Source organism: Cryptomeria japonica, chromosome 2 (assembly GCF_030272615.1).
Source record: "Cryptomeria japonica chromosome 2, Sugi_1.0, whole genome shotgun sequence".
In the NCBI taxonomy this organism is placed as follows: domain Eukaryota; kingdom Viridiplantae; phylum Streptophyta; class Pinopsida; order Cupressales; family Cupressaceae; genus Cryptomeria; species Cryptomeria japonica.
In genome coordinates this window covers 430,012,216-430,024,361 of record NC_081406.1, presented here as the reverse complement: position 1 = coordinate 430,024,361, position 12,146 = coordinate 430,012,216, and the positions used below count along the sequence as shown (strand labels likewise).

Sequence of the window (12,146 nt, the reverse complement as noted above, 5' to 3'; positions counted from 1 at the left end):
ATTTGCTTGGAATTTCTTTTTTTTTCCTCTTCACTCACCATGTCCTTTGTTCCTTTTCGAGATCACGTGAAGGGAGAATGTTGCTTGAATGGTTTCAATTGCTGCCAATTTCAAGTTTGTTTCTGGCTGTTACTACCAGATAGAGAGCACATGAGGAGCTAACTTGCATGAGTTGGAATTTCCAATGGTTCCATACTATCACGCAGTAGGGAGGAGGCATAAAGCATGGAGAATGGAGGGTGCTGGCAAAGGATTTTCACGCCACAATCCATCTCACCCATCATTCAACAGTTACCTCTCATGGAATTCTCTGCAAACACACCCATCGCATGGAGGAAGGAATGGGGGTTTTTGATTGTTGAATTTGATTAATCTACAGGTTTTCAGATGCTGAATATCCCCTTCCATCACCATGTGAGAGAGCAATGCTTAATGTTTAACAAGACCCCCAAATAGCCACACGGAGGGGTTAGGAATTTCATTTTTGGAGGATGCAACTGCAAAAAACATGGAGTTTGAAGTACACCTACCAATGTGCATTAATTGGAGCTTGTTGCTGCTGGTAATGCCTCTATTTTCAGGCAAAGGAGGAGTCTAGCAAGGGTGATGGAGTTTGGATCATGCCCATCAATGGCATTTGCTTAAGTTTTAAACACCTTTCACCATACCACACACTAGAGGAAAGAAGTCTTTTACCAGCCACATTGCCATTTGCATTTTCCATTTGCTGTTAATAAAACAACATTAGCCTCCAAACAGCCATGTAGAGGGGAAATTACCACTAGTTTTAATTGGCTGAAGGTTTAAATGCCTTGTAATGCCACATGACATTTGCAAGAAGGAGCTGCCAAAGCATTGGCTGGAGTTTTATTATCTTTTCAACTTGCTCAGCACAAAGGATAATTCTGGTTAATAAATTGCTGGGAGGCTTCATGTTCAACGTGGGGGAGGAAAATGACATTTAAAAACTGCCAATATTGCATTTGTTGAAGTCTTCAACACCTTGCAATTGAATTTGCTTTTGAACTCCATTTTAATTATCCCCCACCAGTTGAATTACATTTGCTTGGATTTCATTTGCTCTTTTAAACGCTACACCAGTCGCCAAAACACATTTGGCTGAATGTTTCAAAAAACATTCTCAAAACACATCCCATTTACTTTATACTCACATGCCAATTGCATCACAATCCACATTTAAATATTCTAAAATTCCCCAAATAAACAAAGTCGCCAATAAAATAATATGGCATAGGCATGAGTCAGGTCGGGCCCCAAAGTGGGTCCGACTAAATTTTTTTTTGTTTTCAAGCAAGTGGCCTCTGGAATATCTTCACGGACCTCAAATATACCTCTGGGAACGATCGACATCGTTTTCGGATCATAAAATTGCATTTTGCAACTTTCAGGCAATTACGCCACATTTTTTGCATTTAATCGCGAAGACATAATTTTTAAACCTGTCAAAACACCTTTCTGGATCTCGCCATGTGACAAGCATGTACTCTGATATACCAGGATGACTTCTACCAAATGGTTTCTCAAGACGAGTCCCGAGAAAAGAGATATTATATTTTGAAAATGCCCAACTGGCTTTGTCGACATTGCGGACCTGATGAAGTCAATGTCCTGGCAACACATGACGTCTTTCTCAAAAATATCAAACGACCTCCGTAGGTCCTCAAATTTGGAACATAGGTACATTAAAGTACATACTAAATCTTTGAATTCTCAGTTCGATCACAAGACTGATAGGATGCAAATGGTGCACTCACCAAAATAGCTACATTAACTGATATATCACTGAAAGTGCAGAAGACTGAAAATGATAGCTAAATGAATCCTTTTGAAAATTGATCAAACGGATTGATAAAGGCTTGAAATTTGAAACGTAGATCATCATTTATACGAGTAATAACCTGGAGCAAACATTATGGCATGACGCTTACTGAGGCAACTTTTACACTTATGCGAAACAGGGCTCCGACTAGCTGTCGAAACAGGGACTAGTCAAATCACACAAATTGCAAACGGATTCGGCTTCAAAAATTGAGCAAATAGATTCGTCAAGACTTGAAATTTTGCAGGCTGACTCAAATTTATGCATAAAATTGAATCCACTTTTAATTTCTCTATGAAAATCAACCGGGCAAAAGATGTAATCGTTCAAAGAAAGCTACTCAATAAAATCTGCATTTGTGCCTAAAATGCACTTTCAGCTCACCCCTCAAACTGGGTACCTCATAAACTTATCCAAATTGAATTTTGGAAGTTGCACAACACTGAATAGGCCAAATGAAAGGTGCGGGACATGAATCCCGAGCCTTACCCTCTGAAAATCAACCGGCTCCACTCTGCCCTCTCGCAAACTAAGCCATTCAAACTGACTTATTTAGGTGCCTTTCTGACATACAGAGCAAAATTTTGAAATAGGCCTACAAACTTTGACTCAATTTTAAATACTCCCAATAGTGGCTCTGACTGGGGATGGTTGATTGTGAGATCAACACGAGAATCCAGATATCCTTGGTTATGCAGACCACCCAAATAACGGATCATTTCTCATTCTTCTCTTCTCATTTCAAAAACAGGGCTTCCTTATTCTACCCAAACAGCAGGGCACCTTACTGAAAACCACACAACTGAAAGCAAAGCAACTGTACAAAATATACAACTTATTAATGGCCTCGGGCCATCAAAACTGAAATCAATTCTTACCTCTATCAAACACTTGATTTTCATTTCCACTAACCGCAGGTAAGTTGAGATCATCATTCCAATCTGCCTGATCAAAAACACTTCCATTTATAATCAGTTGATCACATAAAACATAATCAGCAGCATGTTCATAATCATGATATCTCTGAAAATCAAACACATGCTGAAAGGACTGATCACTAGGTGACATAAGAGTGCCATACTCTTTACCATTCTTTCCCATCTGAAATGAAAAGTAGTCTAACTCATTTTGAAAGTTGAAAACATTAGGCGCATTTATATTACTAGTTTGCTCAAATGATGAACACTCCTCCATAATGATGGCTTGCAAACTAAAGAGGAAAAATTCCTCATAACATGACTGCACTTCCACTTGCTGATCACATTTTCTATCAGCACTTTGCACACATGAAAATACATGATTTTTACTTTCCAATGGTTCATTTCCTCCTTGCAAATCTAAGAAAAACACCTCAGATCTGTCATGTCTTCTAAAAGGTAGATCCTCATAATGCATATCAAAGCCAAAATTCATATCAACATATGAACCTTCATTATCATACCTATCAACCATATATGCATTATCATTTGTCTATCAAACATAGGAAGAGAATCAACATCATATGTATCATTTTTTACACCCTCAGAAACATCATCAGAATCAAAACATATACTGAGTGGGTATGAAAGATTGGGCACATTTTTGAATCCACATCTCTGAAAATCAGCAGCAAAGAGTTCTGAAATTTGCTCACTACATAGTGAACCTCCTTCTTCATTTTCCTTGGCTTCATCCTCTGAGCTATAAACATTGTCCCAATCTGATAAACGTATTCGATCTGCAGTGTTCATGTCCCTATGCGCATTTATTTCATCATCACAACAACTTGCATCTGCATCATATCCTTTATCACGCTGCTCATAATGTGTTGCTACATGTTGCAACATAGTTTCATAACTGGGGTTGCAAACATATTGTGGATTGAAATCAACAACAAGGTGATCTACATCATTAGCATCTGAAACCTCAACGGGCTCATGATCAGTTGAACAATCACTGTTCTCACAAATTTCTTCTCGCTCTGAATACACATCTGAACTCTCATGATGAGAATAATCACATTCAGCATCATAAGAGGTACATCCACTTAGGGGCTCATCTCCTTCGTTATTTTTAATCTTGTGTATATTTTCAGATTGGTTACTTTCAATCATATCTATCCATTTTTTAATAGATTCAACACATTCTTCTCTGAAGGCAATAGACCAATTAACTGAGTTAGGCTCATAAAGCTCTAAGAATATCTCAATTAAAACAGACTCAAGGGGTCTATTATCAGTTGAAAGCTCATTCAATGCAGCTAAGAATCTTTCATAGAAGACATATGATGATTCTCCTTTACTTCTTAGCCCTACTTTCCCTTTTAACAACTAGACAAATCTCTCTTGGATCATTTGAAGACATTTTTCAATTTCTATATTAATCTCTTTCAAATTTGACAAAGGATTCACTGATCTAGGAACTACATCTGGATCCATCAGGTTTTATAACAGTCACTGAACCATTATTTTTTGACCATGCATCTTATTGTGTCATAAATTCATTCAAAAACATATGCAGTCACTAATTTTAAGAATCATACACACTTCTCACCATATTTTTGACTAAAAACTTATTTCAAAAACATGAAGTATGCATACTGCAAATTTCTTTTCCTTTCAATGGTGACTGTTTCACCTTATAAGGAACATATAATTTCATAAAAACCTTGGGGAATACCTGATAAATTTGCTGCTCCTGTTCACTTCACCTCTGACTAAAAATTTGAAGAACTCCTCCAAATCTTCGGTTCATTCTTACAGAGTCGCCACCTCCCTGAAGAGGAATAAAACTTTACCACTGATCTTCACTCTGAACACTTTCAAATTTCTGGGTCCCACCACACAATAGAGTCAGACACTATTTTCAAATTTCTTAGCAACAAAATTTTTCAAGGTATACACTTCCAAATCTGAAAATGACTTTCAGATTTCAAAACTTCTAAGACTCTTCCCCAAATGAATTTTGGCATAACTCTCGGATTTGATTCAACATGAATTATTATACCACTTCCCCAGCAGAGTCGCCATTTTTGTTGTTCACCAAAAGTGATAACCCAAGACACTTGTAAATCTATCTATGAGATAGCCAATCTCAATCAATGAAACACTTCAGGGCTGGGACAACATAACATAGGATCCTAATGATCCTTCTGCACTTCAGGTTCTGCTAGACCTAGGGGGGGACACCCTTTTGATGCATTGAATACAACAATCACAAACATAAGACTGCATCAACAATGAGCAGACAAACCATTCCACAAGCTCACCAAATTAGGTAACATGTACAGATGGGCTGGATCTGTATAAATAATAAATGAAAACAGAGCTTGGAAAGAAAAGAACACACCCCTACACATAAAGGGAAATAGATTTGTCTTTTAAAATGTTGATCTGAAACCTTCCCCAAATCTATCAAAGACCAGTGCCTTGTTCATCGAGCAATAGAGTCACACACACAGAACTACAAATACAAATCACAGATTCAAGTTTGGTTTTCCTTACAACATATCCCTGCACTAATACCTTGTACTAATGCATTACTCAATCCATTCATAAAATTATCAAATCTGGGACACATTCCATTGTTTATGACTGATTATAGAATTTAAACTCTTCATTGAAGAATGCCTACAAACAATCATATAAATCTCCTTGAGATGACAAATTATAAGCCTCCTTGAGGATTCAATTCATAACAATTAAATGCATACACAGAGACATTATAATGGGAAATTTACTCATGCCTGACACAAGTATGACCTGCAACTAAAACCACATTCATAACATTGCCCTGCAATCTCTATACCCTGAAACCAAACAGAAGTATTCACAAACTTGGGTCAAGATCTTCAGAAAATGGAAGCCATCAAATCTGGAGCATTTCTCCAAATTTCTGGAACCCTTACAATAGAGAAGAATTGGGAATAAAAAGGGAGAGGGAACAAAATCAAATCTTGAACTGAATTGCCAAGTGTCTCCTCTCTAACTGAATTTTGTTCCCATGGAAGCTGCTTCCAAAATATCCCACATTTGTCAAAATTAACCCCATAAGCGGATTCCTAACTCCGAGAGCTTTCCGAAAACATATAACACTTTATATTTTGGCCAAAATTTAGACCCTGGGCGAATTAATTCCCCAATGTGCACATCATTTAAATTTTTGAATAATTTAATATAGTTTAAACTATATCATTAACTAATTTAATTTTAACTTTTTGCCTTTGATGTGCTCTGACGCCTTGCCATGTGGCGGCCTCTGATTGGCTGATGGGGTTGATCAGACGCTACCTGGGATGACACCTCATCTTTTGCCACTTGTCGGCCACGTCACTGCCATTGGGCTGCTTGCTTATACGCCACGTCATCGCCATCTCACCAGGACCCGCCTGTTGGACCGCTGACTGTACCCGCCACCTGGCTTTCGCAACTTCACAAGGTGTAACTCGTCTGCATCTTCCTTTCGTGAAATAGCACGCACCGTTGATCCATCTCGAACCCGCTCACTCGTTAACCTGGCCTTTCTTTGCAAAATTCTGCATGTCTACCTCGGGAAGCGTGCCTACGTGGGGTCCACTAGTTTTAATTGGTTGAAGGTTTAAATTGCCTTGTAATGCCACATGACATTTGCAAGAAGGAGCTACCAAAGCATTGGCTGGAGTTTTATTATCTTTTCAACTTGCTCAGCACAAAGGATAATTCTGGTTAATAAATTGCTGGGAGGCTTCATGTTCAACGTGGGGGAGGAAAATGACATTTAAAAACTGCCAATATTGCATTTGTTGAAGTCTTCAACACCTTGCAATTGAATTTGCTTTTGAACTCCATTTTAATTATCCCCCACCAGCTGAATTACATTTGCTTGGATTTCATTTGCTCTTTTAAACGCTACACTAGTCGACAAAACATATTTGGCTGAATGTTTCAAAAAACCTTCTCAAAACACATCCCATTTACTTTATACTCACATGCCAATTGCATCACAATCCACATTTAAATATTCTAAAATTCCCCAAATAAACAAAGTCGCCAATAAAATAATATGGCACAGGCATGAGTCAAGTCGGGCCCCAAAGTGGGTCCGACTAAAAAAAATTTCGTTTTCAAGCAACTGGCCTCTGGAATATCTTCACGGACCTCAAATATACCTCTGGGAATGATCGGCATCATTTTTCGGATCATAAAATTGCATTTTGCAACTTTCAGGCAATTATGCCACATTTTTCGCATTTAATCGCGAAGACGTAATTTTCAAACCTGTCAAAACACCTTTCTGGATCTCGCCATTTGACAGGCATGTACTCTGATATACAAGGATGACTTCTACCAAACGGTTTCTCAAGACGAGTCCGGATTAAAGAGATATTAATTTTTGAAAATGCCCAACTAGCTTTGTCGACACTGCGGACCTGATGAAGTCAATGTCCTGGCAACACATGACGCCTTTCTCAAAAATATCAAGCGACCTCCATAGGTCCTCAAATTCAGAACATAGGTACCTTAAAGTACATATTAAATCTTTGAATTCTCAATTCGATCACAAGACTGACAGGATGCAAATGGTGCACTCACCAAAACAGCTACATTAACTGATATATCACTGAAAGTGCAGAAGACTGAAAATGATAGCTAAATGAATCCTTTTGAAAATCGATCAAACGGATTGATAAAGGCTTGAAATTGTAAACGTAGCTCATCATTTCTACCAGTAATAACCTGGAGCAAACATTTTGGCATGACGCTTACTGAGACAACTTTTACACTTATGCGAAACAGGGCTCCGACTAGCTGTCGAAATAGGGACTAGTCAAATCACACAAACTGCAAACGGATTCGGCTTCAAAAGATGAGCAAATGGATTCGTCAAGACTTGAAATTTTGCAGGCTAACTCATATTTATGCATACAATTGAATCCAATTTTAATTTCTCTATGAAAGTCAACAGGGCAAAAGATGTGGTCGCTCAAAGAAAGCTACTCAATAAAATCTGCATTTGTGCCTAAAATGCACTTTCAGCTCACCCCTCAAACTGGGTACCTCATAAACTTATCCAAATTGAATTTTGGAAGTTGCACAACACTGAATAGGCCAAATGAAAGGTGCAGGACATGAATCCCGAGCCTTACCCTCTGAAAATCAATCGGCTCAACTCTGCCCTCTCGCAAACTAGGGCATTCAAACTGACTTATTTAGGTGCCTTTCTGACATACAGAGCAAAATTTTGAAATAGGCCTACAAAATTTGACTCAATTTTAAATACTCCCAATAGGACCTCTATCTCCCCGAGACTAGAGGGCAGGGTTACTCTTCTTCACCCCTAGGAGGAGGTGTCTACCGCAGACCACCTTGGTGCACTCCTGGCACTCGGCAATTCTTTCAATCGACCCCCATATATAAGTTTTTCGTCCAATTCTCACACAACTGTAGCTTGGCATTAACCATTTGTGAATCACCACAACTTCCACCTACTGAGAATAACAAGGGACTTACAACCCTAGAAGCCTACTGATCTCCCCGAGACAGCAGCCCCTTACATAAGCTATTTGTCTGATTCTCATACATGTGTAGTCTGCAGGAGTGATTAGGACATCGACCCCAACTTTTGACTTTTTAATGAAAACAAGGTCTTTGAGGTTGGCGTAATGTGCACAACCAGGGGAGTCAACCCATCAAACCCAACACCTCCCCTATATAAGCTATTTGTCTGATTCCCATACATGAGTAGCCTGCAGGAGCCATTAGGACATTGACCCAAACTTTTGAATTCTTAACAAAAACAAGGTCTTTGAGGTTGGCGTAATGTGCACAACTAGGGGAGTCGACCCATCAAACCCAACACCTCCCCTATATAAGCTATTTGTTTGATTCTCATACATGTGTAGCCTGCAACAACGATTAGGACATCGACCCCAACTTCTGAATTCATTTGCGTTGACCGCACCAAAGGTGCACGCCTTGGTGCTCACCAAACTTCGACTTCCAACTTCTTCCGCAATGCAGGGTCTTTGAGGTTGGCACTGTGCGCACAACTAGGGGAGTCGACCCACCAAATGCAACACCTCCCCTATATAAGCTATTTGTCTGATTCTCATACATGCGTAGTCTGCAGCAATGATTAGGACATCGACCCCAACTTCCGAATTCGTTTGCATTGACCACACCAAAGGTGCACGCCTTGCTGTGCACCCTGGAGTGCACTTTGGTGCTCACCTCGGTGGTGTGCACCTTGGAGTGCACCAAAGGTGCACACCTTGGAGCGCACCAAAGGTGTACACTTTGGAGTGCACCACATAGGGTCTTTGAGAGGTTGGCACAGTGCGCACACCAAGGTGGGTGTTGAGGTGCGTGCCAGGGTGCGTGGGTGCTAGGGTGCGCTCCATGGTGGGTGCCAGGGTGGGTGCGTGCTAGGGTGGGTGCCAAGGTGGGTTGGTGATATAGTGGATTCAAAGGTGGGTGCTAGGGTGGGTTCCAAGGTGGGTCATAGGTTGGGTGCCAGGATGCATGGGTGTTAGGTTGGGTGCCAAGGTGGGCTCCTAGGTGGGTGGGTGCTAGGGTGGGTTTCAAGGTGGGCGTGAGGGCGGGTGCCAAGGTGGGTAACAAGTTGGGTGTTAGAATAGGTGAGTGCTAGAGTGGGTGCCAAGGTGGGTGGGTGCTAAGGTGGATGCCAAGGTGGTTCACAGGGTGGGTGGGTTCTAGGGTGAGTTCCAAGGTGGGTCACAGGTTCAGTGCTAGGGTGGGTGTCGAGGTGGGTACCTGGGTGCATGGGTGCTAGGGTGTGGATGCTAATGTGGGTCATAGGGTGGGTGCTAGGGTGGGCTGCGATGTGGGTGCCAAGGTGGGTAACAGGCTTGATGGGTTCTAAATTGGGTGCCAGGGTGGGTGTGCACCCACCTTGCCTGAGGTGGGTGCCAAGGTGCTAGTGTGGGTGGGTGCTAAGGTGGATGCCAAGGTGGGTGCCAGGGTGAGTTCCAAGGTGGGTGAGAAGGTAGGTGATAGGTTGAGTGGTAGGATGGGAGGGTGCCAAGATGGGTCACAGGGTGGGTATCGAGGTGGGTGGGTGCAAGGGTGGGTAGGTGCTAGGGTGGGTGTTAGGGTGGGTGGGTGCTAGGTTGGGTTCCAAGGTGGGTACAAGGGTAAGTGTCGAGGTGGGTCACAGGTTAGGTGCTAGGGTGGGTGAGTACTAGGGTGCAAAGGTGCCAGGGTGGGTGCTAAGGTGCATCACAACTTGGGTGCTAGGATGGGTTGATGCTAGGGTGAGTGGCAAGGTGGGTGCACAAGTGTCAGGGTGGGGGTCGAGGTGGGTGCCAAGTTGGGTTCCAAGGTGGGTGCCAAGTGGGCGACTGCTATGGTGGATGCCAAGGTGGGTCACGGGGTGGGTGCCAAGTTGCTAGGTTGGGTTCCAAGGTGGGTGCCAAGGTGGCTCACAAGGTGGGTGCCAAGGTGGGTGCTAGGGTGCATGGGTCATAGGGTGTGTTCCAAGGTGTGTCACAACGTGGGTGCCAGGATGGGTGCGCACCCATCCTGGCCAAGATGGGTGCGAGGGTGGGTTCCAAGGCCGGTCACAGGCTGGGTGCTAGGATGGGTGGGTGCCAAGGTGGGTCACGAGGTGGGTGCTAGGGTGGGTCACGGGGTGGGTGCTAGGGTGGGTCACGGGGTGGGTACTAAGGTGTGTGCCAGGGTGGGTCATAGGGTGGGTGTGCACCAACCTTGCCCAAGGTAGGTCACGGGGTGGTTGTCGGGGTGGGCTTCAAGGAGCCAAGGTGGGTGGCAAGTAGCCAAGTTGTGTGCCAAGGTGGGTGTCGGGGTGGGTGCCAAGGATCCAAGGTGGGTGCCAAGGAACCAAGGTGGGTGTTTGGGTGAGTGTCGAGGTGGGAGCCAGGGTGGGTCCCAAGGTGAGCGCAAAGGAGGGTGCCAAGGTCAAGGTGAGTGCCAATGTGGGTTCCAAGGTGCCAGGGTCAAGGTGAGTGCCAATGTGGGTTCCAAGGTGCCAGGGTCAGGGTGAGTGCCAATGTGGGTTCAAAGGTGCTAAGTTGGGTGCGAGGTTGGGTGCCATGGTGGGTGGGTGCCAAGGTGTGCTAGGTGGAAGCCCGGGTGGGTGTCGGGGTGGGTCGGCATCCCATGGGTGTTGAGTTGGGTGCCCGATGGGTGCTTCTTGTCTAGTTTTAGTCATCGGGACTCATTTCGAGCCTCAGAGGTCATTTCTTGTCCGGTTGCCCTGTCTTCGACCTGGGAACCCAATTTTGGTCCTCGAGTCCCATTTTTTTTGTCTCGCATCCCACTTTTGGCCTGTGGCCTTTTCGGGGTCAATTCTCATTTTGGGCATCAGAGCATGTTTCTTCTCCTAAAAACCAATATTTGTTTATTGCATCTCGGAACACATTTTTATTCTCATGGACCCATCATGGGTCTTGGAACACATTTGTGGTCCTTAGGTCCCATTTTGCATCCCGAAACTTGTTTTTGGTGCTTGATCCCTATTTTGGGTGCCCACCCTACACCAGGTGTGCACCCAAGGCAAACCGAGCGCCTTGGTGCACCGGGGTAAGATCAAGCGTGCACTCGAGGTGCCCCGAACATGCACCACGGTGCACTCAGGCCACATGTGAGCATAGGTCGTTGCGCCCGAGGTGGTGTGTGGGCACCACAGTGCAGACGGGACACTACGCACACTTGGGCAGGTCGGGTGCACACCCAGGCCGGGTCGGTACGCACACGACGCCTCGTCTAGGTGCACGCACGTAGGTCGGGTCAGGTGCACACCCGACACCTAGGCGAGGTGCGCGCACCCAGGCAGGGTTCACACTTGGCGAATGGGGCGTGCTTGGCGAGGGGGGGTGTGCACCTCGGCGGGGGTGGGTGGCTGGGGTGGATTTGCACATGGGTCGTGGTTTTCTAAGTACACACTGCAACAAGCTCATAACGGGTGCGATCATACCAGCGTTAGTGCACCAGATCCCATCAGAACTCCACAGTTAAGCGTGCTTGGGCTAGAGTAGTACTGGGATGGGTGACCTCTCGGGAAGTCCTGGTGTTGAACCCTTTTTTAGTTTTTCGTCGGGCTTCGCAATGCTATTTGAATTAACCTTTTGCCTATTTGTGTTCTCATCGGGGCCAGGCCAGAGCACGGTGCTCGCACTACCGTGCCCCTGGGGGCAACACCGAGCTCGCACCCGAGGAGCCCCAAGCACACAGGCCACGGTGCAACCTGGGCATTGTGCATGCACCTCGATGCACTCAAGGTGCTGCGCGTCCACCCAGGTGAAATCGGTGTGCATCTCAGCCAGTGCGCACTCGATCGAGTCGTGCACGTTGGCCAAGGTGCACAGTGA

General features: G+C 44.2%; 1 non-coding gene across 1 annotated transcript; it reads left to right on the top strand.

Annotated features, from left to right (window-relative positions):
- Nucleotides 1-11,738: 11,738 nt before the first annotated feature.
- Nucleotides 11,739-11,857, top strand: LOC131062040 (5S ribosomal RNA). The gene has a single exon (XR_009110666.1). It is a non-coding gene; the product is annotated as a 5S ribosomal RNA (ribosomal RNA).
- The last annotated feature ends 289 nt before the right edge of the window (nt 11,858-12,146 follow it).